Below are 19,443 nucleotides of genomic sequence, written 5' to 3'. Positions count from 1 at the left end.
ATTGCTGTGGCTAAAACTTCTAAAACTATGTTGAATAAGAGTGGTGAGAGTGGGCAACCTTGTCTTGTTCCTGATCTTAGTGGAAATGCTTTCAGTTTTTCACCATTGAGGATGATGTTGGCTGTGGGTTTGTCATATATGGCTTTTATTATGTAGAGGAAAGTTCCTTCTATGCCTACTTTCTGGAGGGTTTTTATCATAAATGGGTGTTGAATTTTGTCAAAAGCTTTCTCTGCAACTATTGAGATGATCATACGGTTTTTCTCCTTCAGTTTGTTAAAATGGTGTATGACGTTGATTGATTTGCGTATATTGAAGAATCCTTTCATTCCTGGAATAAACCCCACTTGATCATGGTGTATGATCCTTTTAATGTGCTGTTGGATTCTGTTTGCTAGTATTTTGTTGAGGATTTTTGCATCTATGTTCATTAATGATATTGGCCTGTAATTTTTTCTTGTGACATCCTTGTCTGGTTTTGGTATCAGGGTGATGGTGGCCTCGTAGATTGAGTTTGAGAGTGTTCCTCCCTCTGCGATATTTTGGAAGAGTTTGAGAAGGATAGGTGTTAGCTATTCTCTAAATGTTTGATAGAATTCGCCTGTGAAGCCATCTGGTCCTGGGCTTCTGTTTGCTGGAAGATTTTAAATCACAGTTTCAATTTCAGTGCTTGTGATTGGTCTGTTAATATTTTCTATTTTTTCCTGATTCAGTCTTGGCAGGTGGCGCATTTCTAAGAATTTGTCCATTTCTTCCAGGTTGTCCATTTTACTTTCATAGAGTTGCTTGTAGTAATCTCTCATGACCTTTTGTATTTCTGCAGTGTCAGTTGTTATTTCTCCTTTTTCATTTCTAATTCTATTGATTTGAGTCTTCTCCCTTTTTTTCTTGATGAGTCTGGCTAATGGTTTATCAATTTTGTTTATCTTCTCAAAGAACCAGTTTTCAGTTTTATTGATCTTTGCTATCGTTTGCTTCATTTCTTTTTCATTTATTTCTGATCTGATTTTTTTTTTTAAACATCTTTATTGGGGTATAATTGCTTTACAATGGTGTGTTAGTTTCTGCTTTATAACAAAGTGAATCAGCTATACATATACATATGTTCCCATATGTCTTCCCTCTTGCGTCTCCCTCCCTCCCACTCTCCCCATCCCACCCTTCCAGGCTGTCACAAAGCACCGAGCTAATATCCCTGTGCCTTGCGGCTGCTTCCCCCCAGCTATCTACCTTACTACGTTTGTTAGTGTGTATATGTCCATGACTCTCTCTCGCCCTGTCAAAACTCACCCCTCCCCCTCCCCATACCCTCAAGTCCGTTCTCCAGTAGGTCTGCGTCTTTATTCCTATCTTACCCCTAGGTTCTTCATGACATTTTTTCCCCTTAAATTCCATATATATGTGTTAGCATACGGTATTTGTCTTTTTCTTTCTGACTTACTTCACTCTGTATGACAGACTCCAGGTCTATCCATCTCATTACAAATAGCTCAATTTCATTTCTTTTTAAGGCTGAGTAATATTCCATTGTGTATATGTGCCACATCTTCTTTATCCATTCATCCGATGATGGGCGCTTAGGTTGTTTCCATGTCCTGGCCACTGTAAATAGAGCTGCAATGAACATTTTGGTACAAGACTCTTTTTGAATTTTGGTTTTCTCAGGGTATATGCCAAGTAGTGGGATTGCTGGGTCATATGGTAATTCTATTTGTAGTTTTTTAAGGAACCTCCATACTGTTCTCCACAGTGGCTGAACCAATTCACATTCCCACCAGCAGTGCAAGAGTGTCCCCTTTTCTCCACACCCTCTCCAGCATTTATTGTTTATAGATTTTTTGATGATGGCCATTCTGACTGGTGTGAGATGATATCTCATTGTAGTTTTGATTTGCATTTCTCTAATGATTAATGATGTTGAGCATTCTTTCATGTGTTTGTTGGCATTCTGTATATCTTCTTTGGAGAAATGTCTATTTAGGTCTTCTGCCCATTTTTGGATGGGGTTGTTTGTTTTTTTGTTATTGAGCTGCATGAGCTGCTTGTAAATTTTGGAGATTAATCCTTTGTCAGTTGCTTCATTTGCAAATGTTTTCTCCCATTCTGAGGGTTGTCTTTTGGTCTTGGTTATGGTTTCCTTTGCTGTGCAAAAGCTTTGAAGTTTCATTAGGTCCCATTTGTTTATTTTTGTTTTTATTTCCATTACTCTAGGAGGTGGGTCAGAAAGGATCTTGCTGTGATTTATGTCATAGTGTGTTCTTCCTATGTTTTCTTCTAAGAGTTTGATAGTTTCTGGCCTTACATTTAGGTCTTTAATCCATTTTGAGCTTATTTTTGTGTATGGTGTTAGGGAGTGATCTAATCTCATACTTTTACATGTACCTGTCCAGTTTTCCCAGCACCATTTATTGAAGAGGCTGTCCTTTCTCCACTGTACATTCCTGCCTCCTTTATCAAAGATAAGGTGTCCATATGTGCGTGGGTTTATCTCTGGGCTTTCTATCCTGTTCCACTGATCTATCTTTCTGTTTTTGTGCCAGTACCATACTGTCTTGATTACTGTTGCTTTGTAATATAGTCTGAAGTCAGGAAGCCTGATTCCTCCAGCTCCTTTTATCGTTCTCAAGATTGCTTTGGCTATTCGGGGTCTTTTGTGTTTCCATACAAATTGCGAAATTTTTTGTTCTAGTTCTGTGAAAAATGCCAGTGGTAGTTTGATAGGGATTGCATTGAATCTGTAGATTGCTTTGGGTAGTAGAGTCATTTTCACAATGTTGATTCTTCCCATCCAAGAACATGGTATATCTCTCCATCTATTTGTATCATCTTTAATTTCTTTCATCAGTGTCTTATAATTTTCTGCACACAGGTCTTTCGTATCCTTAGGTAGGTTTATTCCTAGATATTTTATTCTTTTTGTTGCAATGGTAACTGGGAGTGTTTTCTTGATTTCACTTTCAGATTTTTCATCATTAGTATATAGGAATGCCAGAGATTTCTGTGCATTAAGTTTGTATCCTGCTACTTTACCAAATTCATTGATTAGCTCTAGTAGTTTTCTGGTAGCATCTTTAGGATTCTCTATGTATAGTATCATGTCATCTGCAAACAGTGACAGCTTTACTTCTTCTTTTCCGATTTGGATTCCTTTTATTTCCTTTTCTTCTCTGATTGCTGTGGCTAAAACTTCCAAAACTATGTTGAATAAGAGTGGTGAGAGTGGGCAACCTTGTCTTGTTCCTGATCTTAGTGGAAATGCTTTCAGTTTTTCACCATTGAGGATGATGTTTGCTGTGGGCTTGTCATATATGGCTTTTATTATGTTTAGGAAAGTTCCCTCTATTCCTACTTTCTGGAGGGTTTTTATCATAAATGGGTGTTGAATTTTGTCGAAAGCTTTCTCTGCATCTATTGAGATGATCATATGGTTTTTCTCCTTCAATTTGTTAATATGGTTTATCACATTGATAGATTTGCGTATATTGAAGAATCCTTGCATTCCTGGAATAAACCCCACTTGATCATGGTGTATGATCCTTTTAATGTGCTGTTGGATTCTGTTTGCTAGTATTTTGTTGAGGATTTTTGCATCTATGTTCATCAGTGATATTGGCCTGTAGTTTTCTTTCTTTGTGACATCCTTGTCTGGTTTTGGTATCAAGGTGATGGTGGCTTCGTAGAAGGAATTTGGGAGTGTTCCTCCCTCTGCTATATTTTGGAAGAGTTTGAGAAGGATAGGTGTTAGCTATTCTCTAAACGTTTGATAGAATTCACCTGTGAAGCCATCTGGTCCTGGGCTTTTGTTTGTTGGAAGGTTTTTAATCACAGTTTCAATTTCAGTGCTTGTGATTGGTCTGTTCATATTTTCTATTTCTTCCTGATTCAGTCTTGGCAGGTTGTGCATTTCTAAGAATTTGTCCATTTCTTCCAGATTGTCCATTTTATTGGCATAGAGTTGCTTGTAGTAATCTCTCATGATTTTTTTTATTTCTGCAGTGTCAGTTGTTACTTCTCCTTTTTCATTTCTAATTCTATTGATTTGAGTCTTCTCCCTTTTTTTCTTGATGAGTCTGGCTAGTGATTTATCTATTTTGTTTATCTTCTCAAAGAACCAGCTTTTAGTTTTATTGATCTTTGCTATTGTTTCCTTCATTTCTATTTCATTTATTTCTGATCTGATTTTTATGATTTCTTTCCTTCTGCTAGCTTTGGGGTTTTTTTGTTCTTCTTTCTCTAATTGCTTGAGGTGCAAGGTTAGGTTGTTTATTCGAGATGTTTCCTGCTTCTTAAGGTGGGCTTGTATTGCTATAAACTTCCCCCTTAGAACTGCTTTTGCTGCATCCCATAGGTTTTGGGTCGTTGTGTCTCCATTGTCATTTGTTTCTAGGTATTTTTTTATTTCCTCTTTGATTTCTTCAGTGATCACTTCATTATTAAGTAGTGTATTGTTTATCCTCCATGTGTTTGTATTTTTTACAGATCTTTTCCTGTAATTGATATCTAGTCTCATGGCGTTGTGGTCGGAAAAGATACTTGATACAATTTCAGTTTTCTTACATTTACCAAGGCTTGATTTGTGACCCAAGATATGATCTATCCTGGAGAATGTTCCATGAGCACTTGAGAAAAATGTGTATTCTGTTGTTTTTGGATGGAGTGTCCTATAAATATCAATTAAGTCCATCTTGTTTAATGTATCATTTAAAGCTTGTGTTTCCTTATTTATTTTCATTTTGGATGATCTGTCCATGGGTGAAAGTGGGGTGTTAAAGTCCCCTACTATGAATGTGTTACTGTTGATCTCCCCTTTTATGGTTGTTAGTATTTGCCTTATGTATTGAGGTGCTCCTATGTTGGGTGCATAAATATTTACAATTGTTATATCTTCTTCTTGGATCGATCCCTTGATCATTATGTAGTGTCCTTCTTTGTCCCTTTTAATAGTCCTTATTTTAAAGTCTATTTTGTCTGATATGAGAATTGCTACTCCAGCTTTCTTTTGGTTTCCATTTGCATGGAATATCTTTTTCCATCCCCTTACTTTCAGTCTGTATGTGTCTCTAGGTCTGAAGTGGGTCTCTTGTAGACAGCATATATAAGGGTCTTGTTTTTGTATCCATTCAGCCAATCTGTGTCTTTTGGTGGGAGCATTTAGTCCATTTACATTTAAGGTAATTATCGATATGTATGTTCCTATTTCCATTTTATATATTGTTTTGGGTTCGCTACTATAGGTCATTTCCTTCTCTTGTGTTTTGTGTCTAGAGAAGTTCCTTTAGCATTTGTTGTAAAGCTGGTTTGGTCGTGCTGAACTCTCTCAGCTTTTGCTTGTCTGTAAAGGTTTTAATTTCTCCATCAAATGTGAATGAGATCCTTGCTGGGTAGAGTAGTCTTGGTTGCAGGCTTTTCTCCTTCATCACTTTCAGTATGTCCTGCCACTCCCTTCTGGCTTGTAGGGTTTCTGCTGAGAGATCAGCTGTTAACCTTATGGGGATTCCCTTGTGTGTTATTTGTTGTTTTTCCCTTGCTGCTTTTAATATGCTTTCTTTGTATTTAATTTTTGACAGTTTGATTAATATGTGTCTTGGCGTGTTTCTCCTTGTATTTATCCTGTATGGGACCCTCTGTGCTTCCTGGACTTGATTAACTATTTCCTTTCCCATATTAGGGAAGTTTTCAACTATAATCTCTTCAAATATTTTCTCAGTCCCTTTCTTTCTTTCTTCTTCTTCTGGAACCCCTATAATTCGAATGTTGGTGCGTTTCATGTTGTCCCAGAGGTCTCTGAGACTGTCCTCAGTTCTTTTCATTCTTTTTTCTTTATTCTGCTCTGCAGTAGTTATTTCCACTACTTTATCTTCCAGGTCACTTATCCGTTCTTCTGCCTCAGTTATTCTGCTATTGATCCTATCTAGAGTGATTTTAATTTCATTTATTGCATTGTTCATCGTTGCTTGTTTCATCTTTAGTTCTTGTAGGTCCTTGTTAACTGTTTCTTGCATTTTGTCCATTCTACTTCTAAGATTTCGGATCATCCTTACTATCATTATTCTGAATTCTTTTTCAGGTAGATTGCCTATTTCCTCTTCATTTGTTAGGTCTGGTGGGTTTTTATCTTGCTCCTTCATCTGCTGTGTGTTTTTCTGTCTTCTCATTTTGCTTATCTTACTGTGTTTGGGGTCTCCTTTTTGCAGGCTGCACTTTCGTAGTTCCCGTTGTTTTTGATGTCTGTCTCCAGTGGCTAAGGTTGTTTCAGTGGGTTGTGTAGGCTTCCTGGTGGAGGGGACTAGTGCCTGTGTTGTGCTGGATGAGGCTGGATCTTGTCTCTCTAGTGGGCAGGTTCACGTCTGGTGGTGTGTTTTGGGGTGTCTGTGGCCTTATTATGATTTTAGGCAGCCTCTCTGCTAATGGGTGGGGTTGTGTTCCTGTTTTGCTAGTTGTTTGGCATAGGTTGTCCAGCACTGTGGCTTGGTGGTCGTTGAGTGAAGCTGGGTGCTGGTGTTAAGATGGAGGTCTCTGGGATATTTCCACCGTTTAATATTATGTGGAGCTGGGAGGTCTCTTGTTGACCAGTGTCCTGAAGTTGGCTCTCCTACCTCAGAGGCAGAGCCCTGACTCCTGGCTGGAGCACCAAGAGCCTTTCATCCACACAGCTCAGAATAAAAGGGAGAAAAAGTAGGGAGAATTAGTAGAAGTATGAGTAAAGAAAGAAGGAAAGGAGGAAAGGAAGGGAGGAAGAAAGAAGCAAAGAAGGAAAGAAAGGAGGGAGGGAGGGAGGGAGGGAGGAAGGAAGGAAGGAGGGAAAGAAGGAAAAAAGACAGAAAGAAAGATGATACAGTAAAAATAAAATAAAGTATAATACAGTTATTGAATTAAAAAATATTTAGAAAAAAAAAAAAGGGACGGATAGAACCTTAGGACAAATGTTGGAAGCAAAGCTATACAGAGAAAATCTTACACAGAAGCATACACATACACCTTCACAAAAAGAGGTAAAGGGGGAAAAATCATAAATCCTGCTCCCAGAGACCACCTCCTCAATTTGGGGTGATTCGTTGTCTAAAGGAGGGAAGGAAGGAAGGAAAGAAAGAAAGAACGAAGGTAAAGTATAATAAAGTTATTACAATTAAACTTAATTATTAAGAAAAAGAATTTTTAAAAAAAAGTCATGGACGGATAGAGCCCTAGGACAAATGGTGGAAGCAAGAGTATACAGACAAGATCTCACACAGAAGCATACACGTACACATTCACAAAAAGAGGAAAAGGGAAAAAAATCATAGATCTCGCTCGTAAATTCCCCCTCTTCAATTTGGGATCATTCCTTGTCTATTCAGGTATTCCACAGATGCAGGGTATATCAAGTTGATTGTGGAGCTTTAATCCGCTGCTTCTGTGGCTGCTGGGAGAGATTTCCCTTTCTCTTCTTTGTTCTCACAGCTCACAGGAGCTCAGCTTTGGATTTGGCCCTGCCTCTGCGTGTAGGTCGCTGGAGGGCGTCTGTTTTTTCGCTCAGACAGGACGGGGTTAAAGGAGCCGCTGATTGGGGCCTCCGGCTCACTCAGGCCGGGGGTTGGGGGATGGGGGTAGGAGGGGCACTACGTGTGGGGCGGGCCTGCGGCTGCAGAGGCAGCGTGACGTTGCGGCAGAGGCCGGCGTGATGTTGCACCAGCCTGAGACCCGCCGTGCGTACTCCCGGGGAAGTTGTCCCTGGATCCCGGGAACCTGGCAGTGGCGGGCTGCACAGGCTCCGCGGAAGAGGGGTGTGGAGAGTGACCTGTGCTCGCACACAGGCCCCTTGGTGGCGGCAGCAGCAGCCTTAGCGTCTCCCGCCCGTCTCTGGGGTCCGCGGTTTTAGCCGCGGCTTGCGCCCGTCTCTGGGGTTTGCGCTTTCAGCCGCGGCTCGCGCCCGTCTCGGGGGCTCGCGCCCTCAGCCGCAGCTCGCGCCCGTCTCTGGGGTTCGCGCTTTTAGCCGCGGCTCGCGCCCGTCTCTGGAGTTCCTTTAAGCAGCGCTCTTAAACCCCTCTCCTCGCGCACCAGGAAACAAAGAGGGAAGAAAAAGTCTCTTGCCTCTTCGGCCGGTGCAGGCTTTTCCCCGAACTCCCTCCCGGCTAGTCGTGGTGCACTAACCCCTTCAGGCTATGTTCAAGCCACCAACCCCAGTCCTCTCCCTGATCTCCGTCCAAAACCAAAACCCGAGCCTCAGCTCGCAGCCCCGCCCGCCCCGGCGGGTGAGCAGACAAGCCACTCGGGCTGGTGAGTGCCGGTCAGCACCGATCGTCTGTGCACGAATCTCCCCGCTTTGCCCTCCGCACCCGTCGCTGTGCACTACTCCGCGGTCCCGAAACTCCCCCCTCTGCCTCCTGCAGTCTCCGCCCGCGGAGGGGCTTCCTAGTGTGTGGAAACTTTTCCTTTTTCACAGCTCCCTCCCACTGGTGCAGGTGCCGTCCGTATTCTTTTGTCTCTGTTTTTTCTTTTGCCCTACCCAGTTACGTGGGGAGTTTCTTGCCTTTTGGGAGGTCTGAGGTCTTCTGCCAGCCTTCAGTAGGAGTTCTGTAGGAGTTGTTCCACGTGTGGATGTATTTCTGGTGTATCCGTGGGGAGGAAGGCGATCTCCGCGTCTTACTCTTCCGCCATCTTCAAGGTCCCCCCTCTGATCTGATTTTTATGATTTCTTTACTTCTGCTAACTTTGGGGTTTTTTTGTTCTTCTTTCTCTAATTGCTTTAGGTGCAAGGTTAGGTTGTTTATTCGAGATGTTTCCTGTTTCTTAAGGTAGGATTGTATTCCTATAAACTTCCCTCTTAGAACTGCTTTTGCTGCATCCCATAGATTTTGGGTCATCGTGTCTCCATTGTCATTTGTTTCTAGGTATTTTTAAATTTCCTCTTTGATTTCTTCAGTGATTACTTCGTTATTAAGTAGTGTATTGTTTAGCCTCCATGTGTTTGTATTTTTTACGGATCTTTTCCTGTAATTGATATCTAGTCTCATAGCACTGTGGTCGGAAAAGATACTTGATACAATTTCGATTTTCTTAAATTTACCAAGGCCTGATTTGTGACCCAAGATATGATCTATCCTGGAGAATGTTCCATGAGCACTAGAGAGAAATGTGTATTCTGTTGTTTTTGGATGGAATGTCTTATAAATATCAATTAAGTCCATCTTGTTTAATGTATCATTTAAAGCTTGTGTTTCCTTATTTATTTTCATTTTGGATGATCTGTCCATTGGCGAAAGTGGGGTGTTAAAGTCCCCTACTATGAATGTGTTGCTGTCGATTTCCCTTTTATGGCTGTTAGTATTTGCCGTATGTATTGAGGTGCTCCTATGTTGGGTGCATAAATATTTACAATTGTTATATCTTCTTCTTGGATTGATCCCTTCATCATTATGTAGTGTCCTTTTTTGTCTCTTCTAATAGTCTTTATTTTAAAGTCTATTTTGTCTGATATGAGAATTGCTACTCCAGCTTTCTTTTGGTTTCCATTTGCATGAAATATCTTTTTCCATCCCCTTACATTCAGTCTATATGTGTCTCTAGGTCTGAAGTGGGTCTCTTGTAGACAGCATGGGTCTTGTTTTTGTATCCATCCAGCCAAACTCTGTCTTTTGGTGGGAGCATTTAATCCATTTACATTTAAGGTAATTATTGATATGTATGTTCCTATTCCCATTTTCTTAATTGTTTTTGGTTCGTTATTGTAGGTCTTTTCCTTCTCTTGTGTTTCTTGCCTAGAGAAGTTCCCTTAGCAGTTGTTATAGAGCTGGTTTGGTAGTGCTGAACTCTCTCAGCTTTTGCTTGTCTTTAAAGGTTTTAATTTCTCCAACAAATCTGAATGAGATCCTTGCTGGGTAGAGTAATGCTGGTCGCAGGTTTTTCTCCTTCATCACTTTAAATATGTCCTGCCAGTCCCTTCTGGCTGGCAGAGTTTTCTCTGAAAGATCAGCCATTAACCTTATGGGGATTCCCTTGTGTGTTGTTGTTTTTCCCTTGCTGCTTTTAATATGTTTTCTTTGTATTTAATTTTTGACAGTTTGATTAATATGTGTCTTGGGGTATTTCTCCTAGGATTTATCCTGTATGGGACTCTCTGTGCTTCCTGGACTTGATTAACTATTTCCTTTTCCATATTAGGGAAGTTGTCAACTATAATCTCTTCAAATAGTTTCTCAGTCCCTTTCTTTTCCTCTTCTTCTTCTAGAACCCCTACAATTTGAATGTTGGTGCGTTTAATATTGTCCCAGAGGTCTCTGAGATTGTCCTCAGTTCTTTTCATTCGTTTTTCTTTATTCTGCTCTGCAGTAGTTATTTCCACTATTTTATCTTCCAGGTCACTTATCCGTTCTTCTGCCTCAGTTATTCTGCTATTGATCCCATCTAGAGTATTTTTAATGTCATTTTTTGTGTTGTTCATCATTGTTTGTTTCATCTTTAGTTCTTCTAGGTCCTTGTTAAATGTTTCTTGCATTTTGTCTATTCTATTTCCAAGATTTTGGATCATCTTTACTATCATTATTCTGATTTCTTTTACAGGTAGACAGCCTATTTCCTCTTCATTGTTAGGTTTGGTGGGTTTTTATCTTGCTCCTTCATCCGCTGTGTGTTTTTGTGTCTTCTCATTTTGCTTATCATACTGTGTTTGGGGTCTCCTTTTTGCAGGCTGCAGTTTCGTAGTTCCCATTGTTTTTGGTGTCTGTCCCCAGTGGCTAAGGTGGTTCAGTGGGTTGTGTAGGCTTCCTGGTGGAAGGGACTAGTGCCTGTGTTCTAGTGGATGAGGCTGGATCTTGTCTTTCTGGTGGGCAGGTCCACGTCTGGTGCTGTGTTTTGGGGTGTCTGTGGACTTATTATGCTAATGGGTGGGGTTGTGTTCCTATCTTGCTAGTTGTTTGGCATATGGTGTCCAGCACTGTAGCTTGGTGGTCGTTGAGTGAAGCTGGGTGCTGGTGTTGAGACGGAGATCTCTGGGAGATTTTCACCATTTGATATTATGTGCAGCTGGGAGGTCTCTTGTGGACCAGTGTCCTGAAGTTGGCTCTCCCACCTCAGAGGCACAGCAGTGACTCCTGGCTGTAGCACCAAGAGCCTTTCATCCACACGACTCAGAATAAAAGGGAGAAAAAGTAGAAAGAAAGAATTAGTAGAAGTAGAAAGAAAGAAAGAAAGAAAGGAGGGAGGGAAGGAGGGAGGGAGGGAGGGAGGGAGGGAGGAGGGAAGGAAGGAAAAAAGAAAGAAGATAAAGTAAAATAAAATAAAGTAAGATAATATATAATAAAGTTATTAAAATAAAAAAATAATTATTAAGAGAAAAAAAACGGACGTATAGAGCCCTAGGACAAATGGTGGAAGCATAGTTATACAGACAAAATCTCACATAGAAACATACACATACACACTCAGAAAAAGAGGAAACGGGGAAAATATCATAAATCTTGCTCTGAAAGTCCATCTCCTCAATTTGTGATGATTTGTTGTCTAAAGGAGGGAAGGAAGGAAGGAAAGAACGAAGATAAAGTAAAGTAAAATAATTAAAATAAAAAGTAATTATTAAAAAAAAATTAAAAAAAAACAAAAAACGGACAGAGAGAACCCTTGGACAAATGGTGGAAGCAAAGCTATACAGACACAATCTCACACAGAAGCATACACATATACACTCACAAAAAAGGATAAAGGGAAAAAAATCATAAATCTTGCTCTCAAAGTCCACCTCCTTAATTTGGGATGATTCGTTGTCTATTCATGTATTCCACAGATGCAGGGTACATCAAATTGATTGTGGAGCTTTAATCCGCTGTTTCTGAGGCCGCTGGGAGAGATTTCCCTTTCTCTTCCTTGTTCTCACAGCTCCAAGGGGCACAGCTTTGGATTTGGCCCCGCCTCTGCGTGTAGGTCACCGGAGGGCGTCTGTTCTTCGCTCAGACAGGATGGGGTTAAAGGAGCAGCTGATTCGGGGCTCTGGCTCACTCAGCCTGGTGGGGAGGGAGGGGCACGGAGTGCGGGTCGAGCCTGCGGCGGAAGAGGCCGGAGTGACGTTGCACCTGCCTGAGGCGCGCCGTGCGTTTTCCCAGGGAAGTTGTCCCTGGATCCCGGGACCCTGGCAGTGGCGGGCTGCACAGGCTCTCCGGAAGGCGGGGTGTGGATAGTGACCTGTGCTCGCACACAGGCTTCTTGGTGGCGGCAGCAGCAGCCTTAGCGTCTCATGCCTGTCTCTGGGGTCCGCGCTTTTAGCCGCGGCTCCCGCCCATCTCTGGAGCTCCTTTAAGCAGCGCTCTTAATCCCCTCTCCTCACGCACCAGGAAACAAACAGGGAAGAAAACGTCTCTTGCCTCTTCGGCAGGTCCAGACTTTTCCCCGGACTCCCTCCCGGCCAGCTGTGGCGCACTAACCCCCTGCAGGCTGTGTTTATGCCGCCAACCCCAGTCCTCTCCCTGCGCTCTGACCGAAGCCCGAGTCTCAGCTCGCAGCCCCGCCAGCCCCGAAGGGTGAGCAGACAAGCCTCTCAGCTGGTGAGTGCCGGTCGGCCCTGATCCTCTGTGCGGGAATCTCCTCGCTTTACCCCCGCACCCCTGTTGCTGTGCTCTCCTCCGCGGCTCCAAAGCTTTTCCCCTCCGCCACCCGCAGTCTCCGCCCGCGAAGGGGCTTCCTAGTGTGTGGAAACCATTCCTCCTTCACAGCTCCCTCCCACTGGTGCAGGTCCCGTCCCCATCCCTTTGTCTCTGTTTATTCTTTTTTCTTTTGCCCTACCCAGGTACGTGGGGGGTTTCTTGCCTTTTGGGAGGTCTGAGGTCTTCTGCCAGCGTTCAGTAGGTGTTCTGTAGGAGTTGTTCCACTTGTATTTCTGTGTGTATCTGTGGGGAGAAAGGTGATCTCCTCGTCTTACTCTTCCGCCATCTTCCCGGAAGCCCTCCATTTGTATTATTTTTTGATTCCACATATAAGTGATATCATATAGTATTTATCTTTCTCTGTCTGACATTTCACTAAGCATCATATTCTCTAGGTCCATCCACATTGCTGCAAATGACAATATTTCATTTTTTTATGGCTAATATTCCATTGTATATGTACATACCACGTCTTCTTAAGCCAGTCTTTTCTAGATGACTGCCAGGGCTGGGAAGGCAGCCGATTGCATTGTGTTAAAGCTCTCGTGACTGATGTTGTTAGCCTGCCACCCCTTCCCTGCAAAAAAGGTCCTTTCTCATACTGAGCTGCAGTCTTCCTTTTGGAAGCTGCAATCTTCCACATGGAACTTGGTCTTTTTCTTTCACTCTAGTCCCCTGCAGCATAGGTCTAGTCCCTCTCCTGAAGGGTGTCACTACAGTTCCTGGAGGAGAATGCTCCTGACTTTCTCTGCCCCATGGTCCATCCCGTGGGGTTCCTCAGGTGAACTTTCTGTGTCATCCATTATTCCTCACAGAACCTGAGTTCCACAGCCACATCACCCTAAATGCCTTCACTTGAACCTCTCTAGGTTGTAAATTTTCTGTTTAAATTATGGTATCCATAGTAATAAAAATGTAAGTGAAAATAAGAGGCCATTTAAAACTCGGACTTGCAAATGTTTAAAAAAATTAATTCTCAGAGCTTGGGGAGGGTGAGATACGATATTAAAAGTAAAAACTTGTTAGATTTTTCTTGAAATCATTTGTGTCACAAGAACAATGAAACTATTAGTAATGTAATCTCTTGGTCCATTCATGTAGCTTCAAATGGCATTATTTCATTCTTTTTAATGGCTGAGTAATATTCCACTGTATATATGTACCACATCTTCTTTATCCATTCATCTGTCAGTGGACATTTAGGTTGTTTCCATGTCTTGAGTATTGTAAATAATGCTGCTCTGAACATAGGAGTGCATGTATCTTTTCAGATTATAGTTTAATTATAATTATATTATATAATTATCATATTATGTAAGTATATAATTATATATACTTAAATAATATAATTATATACTTAATATAATAATTTAATTATTATATTATATAATTATAATTACAAATATAATTATATTTAATTTAATTATAATTATAACCAAGAGCGGGGTTGCTGGATCATATGGCAACTCTATTTTTAGTTTTTTGAGGAATCTCCATACTGGTTTCTTTTTTGTTTTTTAATTAAAAAATTTTTTTTGGCCATGCTGTGCAGCTTGTGGGATCCTGGTTCCCTGACCAGGGATTGAACCCAGACCATGGCAGCAAAAATGCCGAGTCCTAACCACTGAACTACCAGGAATTTCCCTGTTTTCCATAGTGGCTGCATGCACCAATTTACATTCCCACCAACAGTGTGAGAGAGTTCCCTTTTTCCACACCCTCTCCAGCATTTATTATTTGTAGACTTTTTAGTGATGGCCATTCTTACTGGTGTGAGGTGGTACCTCATTGTGGTTTTGATTTGCATTTCTCTAATAATTAGCGATGATGAGCATCTTTTCCTGTGCCTACTGGCCATCTTTATTCCTGACCACTGATTTAAAGCTGACTTGAATGCCTTTGAGGGTCAAAGTGGAGTCACTGATCACTTCTTCTAAAGTAAGGGGTAAAATTTGCACCATCTTTTCTAATTGGATAACTCCTATTTTAGGGAAAAATGTTAGTAATGAGTCATTTATACCTAGAGGAAGCTTCTCGAAGTAGGATAGGTAGTCTTGTTTTTGAGAGATGTACATGGTCTACGAGTAACACTATCGGCTTGGTGGTGTTTGGTTAAACACTTGTATGTCTCTTATGAGCATTCTTAAGATGCAAGTCACTGTGTTTTGGAGACAGAGGCAAGTTAATTCCTGGCTTCCTGTTCAAGAAGTACAGTCTTGGGGATGCACATAGTGTCCTTGGAAAGACCAGGGTTGTTGACAGCTGTTGGGACTGCTCAGGGGAGTCTGCATTTTTAATTAAAATTTTTATTTTGAGATAGTTATAGATTCATATACAGCTGTAAGAAATAATACAGAGACACCTGGACTCTTTAACCAGTTTCCCCCAATGGTAACATTTTGCATTATTATTTGCAAATATATTATCGTACAATATCCCAACTTTATCCCATGGATACAGTCAAACTACAGAACTCTTCCAACACCACAAGAATCCTCTATTTTGCCCTTTTATAGTCACACTCATTTCCCTTCCACCCCACCATCTCCGTAACCCCTGGCAATCACTAATCTGTTTTCCATTTCCATAATTCTGTCATTTCAAGGATGTTACATAAATAGAATCACAAAGTATGTACGAAAGGCATCTAGTTTTTCACATTAAGTATAATGCTAGCTGTGGGTTTTTTGTACCTGCTCTTGTGGAAGTTCTCTTCTCTTTTTCTATTTTTCCGAGCATTTTTACGACGCTGAATTTTGTTGAATGTGCTTATTCTATGTTGATTTATATGTTTGTGTTTTTTCTTTAGTTTGTTAATGTCATGGTTTATATTGATTGATTTTTGAATATTAAACAAGGACTGCATCCCTGGGGAAAAAAACCCATTTGCTCATGGTGTGTAACGATTTTTATATATTGCTGAATTCTATTTGCTGATACTTTTGCACCTATATTCATAAGGGATATTGGTTTGTAGTTTTCTTTTTTATTCTGTGTTTCTCTGGTTTTGCATCAGCAATACTGTCTTCACAAGTCAATTGGAAAGTGTTCTGTCCTATTTTCTGGAAGAGATTATGTAGAATTGGTGTTAATTCTTCCTTAAACGTTTGGTAGAGCTCTCCAGTGAAACCATCTGGACCTGGAGATTTCTTTTTTGGGAATATTTGAATTTGAATTAAATATCCTTAATAGTTACAGGGCTATTCAAATTATTTATTTCCTATTGGGTGAGTTGTGGTAATTTGTGTTTTTCAAGGAACTTGTCCCTTTCATTTAAGGCAAATTTATGTGTGTAGAGTTGTTTGGAGTATTCCCTTACTTTCTCTTTGATGCCTGCAAGGTCTATAACGAGATCCCTTGTTTTGTACCTGACACTGGTAATTGGTGTCTTCTCTCTTTACTTTCTTTGTCAGTCATGCTAGCAGTTTGTCTATTATATTGATCTTTTCAAAGAACTAGCCCTTTGTTTTCACCTTATTATAGCAAGGGTGGAAGTCTAGGACCCCATTTGGCCTTTGCTGATGTGGATGTGGGGGAAGCCACAGTTTCTTCTGGGGTGTTTGGCTGGAGCATAGCCATTACTGTCTAAACTTATTTTGTCCTTCTAGGCTCCTGCTTCCTGGTTTTTTGGTTAACAACAAAAGACAACAGGCTTTTGCTGGGCTCCAAGTCTGGATCAATGAGACAAAGAGAAAATCCAGGGAACTCACCATCATGGCATTCCTTGGGTCCCTAGATTCCTAGCCCATCTGCCTCTTCTCTCAGCCTTTCAGAGTCTTCTTATGTTTGTTTATATGTAAAGTCAGGATTTTTGGTGGTATTATACTAGCAGGAGAAACAGGGAAAATTATATCTACTCCATATTCTTGAAAGCAGAAGTCTCCAGAAATCTTTTTTTAGTAGATTTTTGAGGAAGCAGTTCCAATGGTCAACAATATCAGATACTTGTCAATGGTAATGAATGCAGAAGCTTGATCGTGTACCTTGACTATCAGCCCATTGTTGAGTAACTCTTGGGTTAAAAGTGTACCATTATCAGATTACAGATGTCCCAGAAAGCCAAACTCATGGTTAATTTCAAGGGCCAAACTTCCTTTGTGGGTGTCCTTGACTGCCAGAGGGATTGAGTGTTGTGAATCCACTTACGTATTTTTTTACTTGGTGAGTGGGGCTCTGAATTTTTGGAGGGATTGTGGAGGTGAGATGACATGGCATTCAGGGCTATAGAGACTGAGGTGTCTGACTAGCCCATTGTGGCAGACAGACTCTAAGGTGGACCCCCATGACCTCCACCTCCTGGTTTTCAGAAACTGCAGGAGAATGAGACTAGAATCTAGGAGGCAAGGGCAGCTGCTAGCTGACATCTAGAAAGAAACTGGGGACACAGACCTACAACTGCAAAGAAATGAATCCTGCCAACAACCTGAGGGAGCTTGGGAGTAGATTCTTCCCCCTTCCAGCCTCCAGATAAGGATGCATCCTGACAGACACTGTGAGTGCAGCCTTGTGAGACCCTGAGCAGGGGATCCAGTTAAGCCATGCCTGGACTTCCGACCCTTAGAAACTGCAATAGTAAATGTGTGGTGTTACAAGCTACTACATTTGTGGTAATCTGTTACATAGCAATAGATAACAAATAGACCGACCAAGAGGACATTATCTATGAAGTGAAAGCTTTGGACATCAGAAGGTAGAGGCACTCACAATAAACTCTGACTCACCTATTCCTGGCAAAGGGCAGGTACGTTTATGTACCCATGTTGCGAACAAATATTGGAAACCTTAGTGGCATGCTGGGAGAGGCTGCTCTGTGTCTTGGTAGCCTCATCTGAAAGTGGAGATAATTTTAATATGTACTTCATAAGGTGGTTGTAAGTATAGGGGCTGGCCTAGTTCATGGTGTGTGGCTCAATGAAGGTAGCTGTTGCAGTCTTAATGTTTCAATGAGCTCACATTTCTGTCAACACCCTCAAATTATAATGGTGATTGATTTGCAGACACTCTCCCAACTAATCAGTCTTTCAAAGGTTTCCCCAGGATCAAAGCATCGTTTGGTCTACATTCTCACAGAACAAAGCAACATTTCTTGTTTTCCTACAGCCACCACCCAACAAAAATTCCAAACAAACCAAGTCTTCCAAGTCACTCCTCTAATCAGCCCTGGGCTTCTCTGCAGAAAGAACGACTTTTCTAGTTAATGAGGGCTTCGGTGAAGGGTTCATTAAGTTTTTTCTTCCAACAAAACAATACTGTCCCCATGAAACAGGCTCTTGAATTTCATTATTCGCTCCCTGGATAAAGAGGGGAAACTGAAGTTCTGAGACATGGCCTGAAGGCCCTTTGGGGGCGTGGGCATCCTGAGCCCCAGTCCCTTTAACTCGGAAATGCTGGGGATTTAAGCCAGCGCGGGGCGCGCATTAATTTCAGCCCATGAACAGATTGAAATCATCCTGTTTAAACAAACCATTCTAACTGCCGGAAAGGATCGGTATAACAGGGGCCAGGACAGGGGCAAGCCCTGGGTGAGGAGGACCTCTCTCCGGCCGGGCCCCTCCCACGCCCGCAGCGGCCGCCGAGTGCCACATCAGCGCCCGGGCTGCACTTCCAGGTTCCTCTTGAGGATGGAGCGAGCTGGCCCGGCGGGCGGGGGGCGGGCCCAAGGACCTAGGGAGTGGCGGGCCTGCCGGCCAATAGGCGGCAAGCGAGGAGCCCCGGAGACCAATGAGCTGGAGCTTCTGCTAGCCGTGGCCGCCGAGGCTCGTGCCCCGCCGGAGAACCAGATGAGGCACATCTGGACAGCTGCGCTGAGGAACTGTGCGGCCCCTTCGCGGGCCCGACGTCAGCTGATCACGTCCCCCACGTCCTCTCCTTTGAGCCACTTATTTATTCACTTTTCCAAAGAAGCAACCAGGAATCCAAGTTTAAAACTTTTTTCGCCCTAATGCGAGACGGGGCCAGATCCCATCCAACACACAGTTTAACTTTCATGGGGCTCTGGGATCAAAAGGACAGAAACAGCAACAGCAAAAGCCCAGCCGCTGTCTGATTTAAAACTGGCAAAGTGGGAAAAATAGCGTTGAGTAAGACCGAGTTGGGTAAGTTTTGGTTACGTGCTGGATGGATATCTTACTTCTCCCGCTGTGATCTCTACCCTGCGTCTTTTTGCTGTTCTCACTAAGCCTTCTCATCAGGGAGAGAAAAATATCGCTTGCTGCCACAAACTGCACAGAACCTCGTTTCCTTTTCTTCTGCTTTGCTAACATTTTAATGTAATTTAATTAAATTTAATTTTGGGGTTATCTGTATGCTATTTAAAAATTTTCTGGGAACAGAAATTTAACTGTTATCCTGTAAAAAGCCTCTCCTAACTTCAAAGTTGAATCTATTGATACATTTATTTTTCTATTTTCTTTCTGTGAGAACAGGTATACATTTGTAAAGCCGAAATTTTTATCCATCCCCCCTCCCTGTTGTTTTTAAAGTATTTATTTATTTGGTTGCGCTGGGTCTTAGTTTTGGGAGGCTGGCTCCTTAGTTGCAGCATGCAAACACTTAGTTATGGCATGCATGTGGGATCTAGTTCCCTGAGCAGGCATTGAACCCAGGGCCCCTGCATTGGGAGCATGGGGTCTTAACCACTGCACTACCACGGAAGTCCCCCCCTGTTTCGTCAGAAGATTGAAAAGTTATCTGGCTTATTCAGAATTAACAAAACTTTTGCTTCCTTTAATGGGATATTTAATATTAAATTATTTAAATCCTGAATTATATAGGTAATTACTGTTTCACTTACATGTGAATGTAGCTCAATGTCTTTTCTATATTCTCCTGT

The 19,443-nt window shown here is 41.8% G+C and overlaps 1 protein-coding gene across 1 annotated transcript in view; it reads left to right on the top strand.

Annotated features, from left to right (window-relative positions):
- The first annotated feature begins 18,393 nt into the window (after positions 1–18,393).
- TMEM45A (transmembrane protein 45A) overlaps positions 18,394–19,443 on the top strand; it is a 110,387-nt gene continuing 109,337 nt past the window's right edge. Inside the window, exon 1 of the mRNA XM_065876697.1 lies at positions 18,394–18,706. The gene's annotated coding sequence lies outside the window, so the exon portion shown is untranslated. The remainder of the gene's footprint in view (positions 18,707–19,443) is intronic.

This window comes from Phocoena phocoena, chromosome 4, assembly GCF_963924675.1.
Source record: "Phocoena phocoena chromosome 4, mPhoPho1.1, whole genome shotgun sequence".
NCBI lineage: Eukaryota > Metazoa > Chordata > Mammalia > Artiodactyla > Phocoenidae > Phocoena > Phocoena phocoena.
The sequence above is the reverse complement of the archived record's forward strand: the minus strand, read 5'-3'. Positions and strand labels throughout refer to the sequence as shown.